This window comes from Tachypleus tridentatus, chromosome 6 (assembly GCF_004210375.1).
Source record: "Tachypleus tridentatus isolate NWPU-2018 chromosome 6, ASM421037v1, whole genome shotgun sequence".
NCBI lineage: Eukaryota > Metazoa > Arthropoda > Merostomata > Xiphosura > Limulidae > Tachypleus > Tachypleus tridentatus.
Window position 1 is genome coordinate 83494166 of NC_134830.1, and position 9573 is coordinate 83503738.

The window sequence follows — 9573 nt, forward strand, 5'->3', positions numbered from 1 at the left end:
ATCGACATACAAATATTTGTCAAGTTCTTGAACAGTGGCTAGGTGCCACAAGATTGAAAATTAATTAACTTACTCGTATTTTCAAAGATGTCATTAAAATTGGGCCAGTAATTATAGTTCTTTTAGTCTTATGTCAATAGGGTAAAAGTTTTCGTTTTTTAGTTTCATAAAAGGTGCTTTAAAAAGTCGTTTAACAAAGTTAAACGTTTTGTCGGACATTCAGTATGGTTTCACTTGGGAAATCTTGTCGTATTAATTTTTTAGAATTCTCTGAAGAGGTTACTGCATATGTAAGGGTGCAGATGTGGATTTGGTGAATCTGGAGTTTCAGTCTTGTTAAAAATTATCTCTGTATTGGGTAGAACACTAGCTGGAAAAAAAGCAGGAGATTGTTATAAATGGAGTATAGTCTGACTAGATTCACGTCACAAGTGGGGTACCTCGGAACTAAGACTTAAGATCTTTTCTATTTTTGATTTAAATCATTGACAAAGATAAACTGCTTAAATTTGCAGATGATATTAAGGTATTCTGTGTTGCTAGCTGTGACGAGGATGTTGCTGATTTACAGAAAGATTTAGATCATTTACTGAGCTGTCAAAATAGATGACAGAGGGATTTAAATTATAATAAATGCAAGATAATGCATGAGAGTTACCATAATTTAAAATCACGTTGTTATCCTTGCAAAAGAACCATACCAGAAGATAGTTAATCTCAATTTGCCCCAGTTATTCCCTGGGGAAAGTTGAAATTATAAACTTGCTTGAGCAATGCTATATTCCAAGTGGAGAACGTTATAAACAAGTATGGTTGTGTAACCTTAATTTTTAAACTAAAGGAAATGGAAGAAAATGTAGTAGAGCTTAGTATCACAACCTCTAGCAGCTAAAAAAAAAAAAAGTTAAAATCCGTGTTGTTATTCATCTCGCAGTTATTCACGCAGAATAACGTCCTTCTTACAACTAGAAGAAAGTAATATAGGTGAAACAAATAATGCCCCAATACTATGAATGTTTATTATAGGAAGATCTAGACTGATTGTCTAAATATTTTCTCCAAAAACAAACAATGCAGCAGATATTACATAGTTTAATAGTTCATTATCAGGTACTATGTAAAACATCAAACTTGGCCAACTCTGCAGCTAGGAAGTTATATCAAAACAAACAAACAATGGTAAAGGTTTGTTTTGAATTTCATGCAAAACTACACGAGGGCTATCTGCGCTAGCCGTCCCTAATTTTGCACTGTAAGACTAGAGGGAAGGCAGCTAGTCATGACAACCCACTGCTGAAGAAGCCCTACTTATACAACAATTCAAACTAAAATTAAATTAATATGATATAAAGGAATACCTTTATAGCTATACTAATTAATAACCTAACATATATTGCAATGCCCCGTACAATCCCGTATCCGTTTACACTCTCGTCCCTAAGACATGTGCTCGGCAAAGGTCAGTTGCAAACTTTCTTCGTTAACCTGAAGATAACCTAAAAAAGTCGAAACGTTGATCTCTACTTTATTTTAATAAAAGTTTTAACATCCATATCAGCCGTCTTGACATACATTTTTACTTCAAGTGGGTTTTACGTCTTCATGAAAGTAGTAATAGTAACATATGTCTGTGTGATGGGCAAAAGGTACCGCAGGAGTCTCGATGTTCTTACAGAGATCCTATAAAGTTGTTTGAAAAGGGAAATAAAATCAGACAGGTGATGATAGGTACACTTTGCGTTCATAAGGAACAATGTTTATATTCATCGTTTGTTTTGTGATAAATGCATATATTAAAGTAAACAAAAGTGTTAAAAAGAGTTTTATATGGTCAGTGCAGCTGACTTTCAAAATAAGTTTTATGAGAAATGCAAAGAAAATAATGAGAACTGGTGGGATTGAATATTCTCTTGATTTATATGCTTTAGATAAAGTTTACCATCAGTCTTGTAGCATTAAGTTTGGAACATGAAGTGAAATTTCATATTAAGATGGCAAAGCACCTAAAGAGAAGAAAGGTATGAAACGGAATGTTATGAGGGAGGGTACTTATATGAATGATGAAAAAAACATTTGTAACTTTGTGCTTAGTAACAAAAAACAACATCACAGGTATAAATATAGTGCAGTTGTTTGCAATAATACAAATATATATATGCACAAGATCACAAGATACAGTTTGCAGACGACAATTTAGACCATAATATTCAAACCGTAGGTAACTATGGCACATTCAATTGAAAGAAAACAATAGATGTTGTTAACCAAACACTAAGATATGTAAAAGTATACCAAGAACAAGAAGGACACTCAGTAGAGTGCGCACCTCTGCAATGCAGCATTGACCGTATTTAGCTCTCACAAAATATAAAAATATTTTTGTCTGCCTTTCTATATCGTATGTCTGCCTTTAATAACGTAAATAGACCATCTTTGACAAGACAACGAAGTATAATATTCTACATATGCCCACCACTTTTTTTTCAAAATTCGGTCATTTTTACTGAATTATAAGGCAAAAATAGGGTGAAAATCAATCCCCAGGTAAAACGTTGGTGATTTTTGGATTTTTATGATCTTGTCCATCCAAAAACTATAAATGTCAAAGTTTTGCCATATTCCAAATGTATATCAACTTTCGTCCAAATCCATTGAGCTGTTTTCGATAAATCTTACCGACAACACACACACAGAGAAGTGAAAACGTAATCTCCGTCACCTATAATAGCAGAGGTAATAAAGGTGACAGCTAAGAAGGTCCAAGTCATTGGAAAAAAAATCTTACATTTCAATAGTTCTCAATAGTCTTTAAACATCAAGTATGATCCACTCTTTTAAGTGTTTTCAGAGAATAAGATATAACATAGAAGTTTTGTACAAGGCGACTTGGCTACTGAAACTGGTTAAGTCATCATAAAATGGTACGATGGTAATGATACATAAAAGTGCAACACATTCAGACAAGTCACCTGTTCAGTGATGTCGAGAAAACCCACTTGTAGAGAAAAATATATATGTAAAAACGGCTCGTTTGGGTTGAGAAAATATTTTACGTAGAGGAACGAACAACGTTTCGACCTTCTTCAGTTAACTCTTTCTTTCTTTCTTTGTGAACCTGACGATAACCGAAGAAGGTCGAAACGCTGTTCGCTCCTCTACGTAAAAAATTTTCTCAACCCAAACGAGCCGTTTTTACATATATATAAGTCATTTGTTGTTTTTATGCCTATGATTGATCTTAATCCATGTAATTAAACATGCATATATTCAACACTACTATCTGTAAGTGATAAAGCAACAAATTATGATGTCATGCCAATCATCACGTTCGACCACCCAGAAATGGTCATGGACTTTCAGACATGGCACTACATTCATCGCTTATCATGGAAGTGTTTGAACTTGACCTGAAAGACAGAGATGACATAAACTTGCAACAAACTGATAATGTCTACATTACTTCAGACAGTCATGATGAGAAAATGAATGAGTTACTTGAAGGAAATAAATGATTGTTTTGACTGGAAAGATAATAATACAGATCCTCTCGAATAGAAATGGAAGCTTTCAAGTGGCATACTGAAGCCTCTAACAACTGATGAACCACCAAATCCAGAAACTCTTGTGGAAATTGTCTTGTGTACACACAAAAGATGATATAATACTTCAAGTTACAATTGTAAGAAAGTAGGCTTTGAACATAGTACAGCATGCAATACATGCAATAGGGCAGGTGTGAAAATATTTTGCTCCAAAGGATTTTTTAAACTAAAACTTTACAAAAAATACTACATGTTAAAATTAATTGTTGCCAGTATAATGATGTGTCTGAACTGTAACTTTGATGTGTAATTATGTAATACAGTCTTGGAAGTATGTCACTTAGTTTCAGTTGTAGTTCTTAAAAAGTGTATATGCAATAGTGACATGTATATACGATAAGACAAAACAGTTATTTTCAATATTGCTCAGGAGACATTATTTTTGCTTCATACTGGCCAAAATCCTGTTTTAAATATTCTTTAATCTTTTTACATCAGTCAAATATTAAATTCATCAGCTTGACATTGACAGAGTTTTGCGCCCATTATTTCTCTTTCTGTGTTAACTGTTTTAACCCCTTCACATTACAATGTAAGGTGTACATAGCATCATATGGCTAAACTTCCTATTTAGCACTCAAACGCAAATAATAACATTTTGTATGTTGTTTAGGAGGCCTATCCAGACATAGAAAATCAAAAACCATTTCTATCTATTGCAACAGTATAACTGAGCTAGTATTTTCTTTAAAACTCCAACTTAATGGCTGTCACACTAGACACTAAATGAATGTGTCGATAGTTGGGAATGATAATAATCCCAATGGGAGATAATACATGCATGAACATTTTAGTTGTTCTAAGAGTCATAATTAAACCATTCTCTCACATAAACTAGACTGTATCTGAAAGTGCGCACACTTAAAAGAGGAAAAGTAGAAAAAAGAAAAGAACGTAGGGAAGATTAGAAATTGATAAGAAATGTGTTCAGAAAATATCTTAAAATATCTATAACTACAATCTGATAATAGAAGCCTCTTGAAAACTATTGGATGAGAACTATGTTATAACTATGACAAAAACAAAGCTATAGCAGCTCCTTCATATGGTAGAGACATCATACCATTTATTGAACCTCGACAATGGAGAAGAATACCAAAAGAGGAATTATTTTCGTTCCTAAATACATGGTTGGAGCAGAGACTCTATCAGACAGCCTAAAGATTGCTTGTATATCCCTATTGATATTATGATTGAAGAATAGAAATATAGTAGTTTACTGAACCTTCTCATAAATATACTGGGATAAAAAACAACAATTATAGAAGACTCTTACATTGAAAGCCCTATTTGACTAAGCACTGACCAAAATGTGAGAGAAAGATCATTGAAAGTAGAATTTCAAAACATGAACTTTATCTTAATATAGCCAATAATGATGTCCCCAAATATAAAAATAAAAGAAATGAAAGGATTAGTTATGAGGTTCACTATTGTTACTGCTATTGCAATCCTTGAATTGAGAGGAAATCTTTCGCCTTTAATAATAGTGATCACAAGCTCATATCTATGCATATAGTCAAATAAAGCCATCTAAAATTCCTCTCAAACTACAATATTCCAACTTAGAAGTGGATACAAAACTATCATAAGCAAATGCAACAGAGTAAATAAGCACAAAGGTAAAACAAAAGAAGCAGAGAAAGTAAGAACAGAGAACACTGAGGCCAGTAAAGCACATACTGAGGTCATAAAATGTAATAAAAGAAGGTAAATTTCAACAAAACCACTTCAGAATTTCAGCAAAAAGAAAAGATAAGTAGACAAGTTATATGGGACTACTTTTATCAGCAATGTGATCCAACACACATCAATATAGAAAGTGAGAAACTGGCAAAGTTTGTGAGACAAATATAAAAAATGGATGTGTTATAGAGCTATAGGAGATCAAAGAGTATAATCAATGTCTTGGCACTGATGAAAACAGTATAACTTTTCACAGAGGTGTATGCGTCAACTACAAGAAAGTGGTCTGTATGAAATTAAAACCATTCTTCTAGTAAAAAAAAAAAGGTTCTGCAAGAGGTCCAGATGATATTAGATACTCCTTGGTTAAATCTCACAATATGAAAGAGAAGGTAATGCGAGCTGAAATAATTAATTTGTCTGTGATAGAGGGTAAACGAAAAAGAACCTCAGAGAATATTAATTGGCAATGCTGCAGAAACTTCTCAGATACCGTCACACATTGAAGAGATGTAAACTAATATCAGTGTGAAATGCATTGCAAAGTGCTTAAAAATGATAGCAGCGAAAGGTTTGTTCGAGACCTGTCTATCAAGGTAGGATGAACAAGACTAAAGATATTTACAACTTCAGATATCGTAACAGTCCCACATAGCATCGAGTAATGTATGCAGTCATCACAGTACTGTACTTTTAGAATTTAAAATATCTAAAATAATGTGTATATTTACATTGTTGTAATGAGTCGTAGATATTTCCAAATATCAACACTTGATAGAGAAAGTAAAAAATAGTATTATAGAGACTGAAATATTTTATGTCATAGATAAGTGATGCTAATGAAGATGTAGAGGAGATCCATCTACTGAAAAAACTCAAGAGTGTGGAGTGGGTTTAGGCAGGTGAAATTATGTTAGCTAATGAAGGTTGGCTACAAAAGTTTAAGGAAAGGTCAAAACTGTTCAAAGAGAGACGTGTGTAGAAATGGGCATTTAATATACAAATGGTAAACGGTAAAAGCTATGGGATCCAGTTGTTCATTCAGAGCAGAATGCGAAGAGTACCAGGATACATTTGTCTGTCTGATTAACTAATAATAGTATATATCATAATTTGATCGTACTCCTGACAGACTTCCAAAATTGTATCACAAAATTAGGAACTACGTTTGTCCAAAGATCATGAGAAAGACCTTTCAGAGACTTAAAGTTTATCTGATAACGACCTTAAATCTAAAACACATTATGTATCATCAGTATATCATTAGCTGATAAGCTGTAACCCTTTAATGACCTGTTAATGTCTCCAAATAGCATTCTATGAGAGAACAGAAAAAGGTGTAACAGAAGAAGGCTGGAGAAAACGGATAGAAATATGGAAGTGAAGCAACCACAAAAGTATGTAAGAAGGACAGCTATTACGTCAATCAAATTAAATTGGGCATTATAACTAGAAGAACCTTGACAAGATTATTGAAGGGAAGATAGTCTATGTAATGACCAGTTCCACACCACTCATAAACTAAAAATTGAAGAAACATTAAAGTCACTGTGCTTATATTGCAAACTTAATGTTGAAAAATAAATAACTGTAATATGAAAGTAATACCTTATAATTAATAATAATAGATTATAAAGTAAAAGGAGCTGCTTTTAACCAGTTGAATTCGTGTGGTCTGCAATTCAAAGTTGAGACTGGTACAATACTATCTTGACTGCTCAGAAAGAAACATACTACAATAGAACTCCCCAATTCGAGAATAGGGGACCTGTTTAGTTTGTTTTGAATTTCGCGCAAAGCTACACGAGGGCTTTCTGCTCTAGCCGTCTCTAATATAGAAGTGTAAGACTAGAGAGAATGTAGCTAGTCATCACCACTCATCGCCAACACTTGGGCTACTCTTTTACCAACGAATAGTGGGATTGACCGTCACATTACAACGCCTCCATGGCTGAAAAGGGAAACGTGTTTGGTGTGACGGGGATTCGAACCCGGGACCCTCAAATTACGAGTCGAGTGTCTTAACCACCTGGCCATGCCGGGCCAAAGAAGACCTGCTCTTTGGATAGTGCTAGACGATTTTTGTGTGTAAATAAATAATACACCAGACTAATATAAAAAAGGTCCAAAATCAAACTTGGACAACATATAAATAGTTATTATTACAGTTCATATGAAGCCAACAGCAGAATAGCAACCATTATGCAGCATAAAAACAAACTTCTCTACTTCATGTGCATTTCTGAACGTTATTATACCGATACTATAGCTGCTAAAAAGAGCAGCTGTACATGAATATTGTGCTGGATACATGAATATAGCTTTGGTTTTATCTGTAAAATCAGGCATGATTTTATTCATTTATTTTTGGATTATATTCAACTTGTTTTGAAGACATTTACAGATGTGAGTACACTGGTTATAACAACATTTTGGCTTCGTTTCAAATACCAGTTTGTGTGTTTGTTTTCAACTTAACCATCCTCCTTTTCTTGGGGATAGGCGTGACTGATTTAGTTCCATATACACTGTCTTAAAAACTATTAGGCCTATACATTTCCTAGTGCTTGAAACAAGACATTCTTACATTGGAGTAAGAAATGTATTATTCATTAATATGTATTAATTAGTATGTGCAGTGTATCCAGTTTAGAACAACTTTTCTTAGGAAATGTTAGATAGTTGAATTTCCATTACTTGCATAATTTCTGACATATTACAGGTGGAGTTATTTAATAATTTATTCATTTTAGCTACGATACTACTACGAAATACAAAATGTTAAGAGAAAACTAGTATCTTTTGAGACAAGGGCCTCTGCAGGTAGTATAATTTAACTTGCATAGGGCACACCAGAGTGTAAGCACGTTTTACGAATAGAAACAATCAGTACACAGTGAAAATGTTTTACTTCCTCAACTTTTCACCTTATGACTTTATCAAGCGGTGGATACCCTACTGAATAGAAGCCCAGTCTTAATAGCTGATGAAATTTAAACTAACAGCAATATGTTCTTATGTGCGTTTGCGTTGCGATCACGTTATCAAATAAAAAGGTAGCAGTAATAAATATATTGCTGGAATATTATTATGGTGAAGAATAAAACAATGAAAACCCCAGGGTTTTCGAAAGGTGGATCTTTCTTTAAGAATAAACTGAGAATGATGGTGTAAATGAATGAGCGATATATAAAAGTAGTCAAGTGACCACATAAAGGTCGCCTAGGCTTCCATGTAGTGTCTTTATATATATTTCAATGTAGTGTTACTTAAGTATGTCTCATTTCTTGTGTAACACGGCTAGAAACACTACCTAAAAACCCAAATGACCTTCATGACGTAACTTAAATCGCTTTACATACAAATTATTCAGTTAAGTCACCATTTCCAGTTTGCCCCTAAAGAAGAAAGGTCCATCTCCTGTTATAACGTTTTTATCATTTTGTATTAAGACTTCTTGAAACTACGTGTTTTTATGACATCATGAATTATGGTGAAGAACGTATTCACTTTAAATCAAAAACAAAAGTTGGATCAGGTAAACATTCAAGCCTAACAAGTATGTACACGTAAACAGTAAATGTAGTTAAAACCACATATATGTAAATTAATACAAAAGAAAAAAGAATAATGAGTTTAAACGTAACTTTCTTATACACATAAAATTTAGGGTGGTTCTATCTATGTTAATACTAAAATAATGGTTAGATTTAGACTCACTGTTCTCATTACAAAATATGTAAACATACGTCTCTCAATCTCACCGATCATCATAAAATGAAAATGTTTCATGCAACGCTCTTTTACGGGTCTCTCTGCTTCTTCAATATAGTTTTAGCTTCATATATCACAAAAGATATTGCAAACTACGCAATTATCCATACATTTCTTTAGAAGCGGTAGACTGCATGTAATACAACTGATCTTCTGACAACGATCGCAGTTCTGGAGCCATCCTGCTGCCAATGAAATTATGGTGTTATCTATAATTTCATATGGATGTTTGGTTTTTTCTTTACATTATTCGATTACAAGGATGTTATCTTTACGTCATTCCATTTATAGCCGTGTATATCCATTTCCTTTCATATAACTTGTGTCACGAGCAACTTCATTGTTCACTTTATTTTAGTCGATGTGTTCACCACGCGTATCAAAACCTGGTTTGTAACGTTGTAAGTTTGTAGAAACACCGCTGTGTCACTGGGGGTTTATAAGTGTGGTTGGCTAGCATTTCCTTTGGATTTTCATCTTTGTAACATAGTCTCATTTTATTTATTTCATG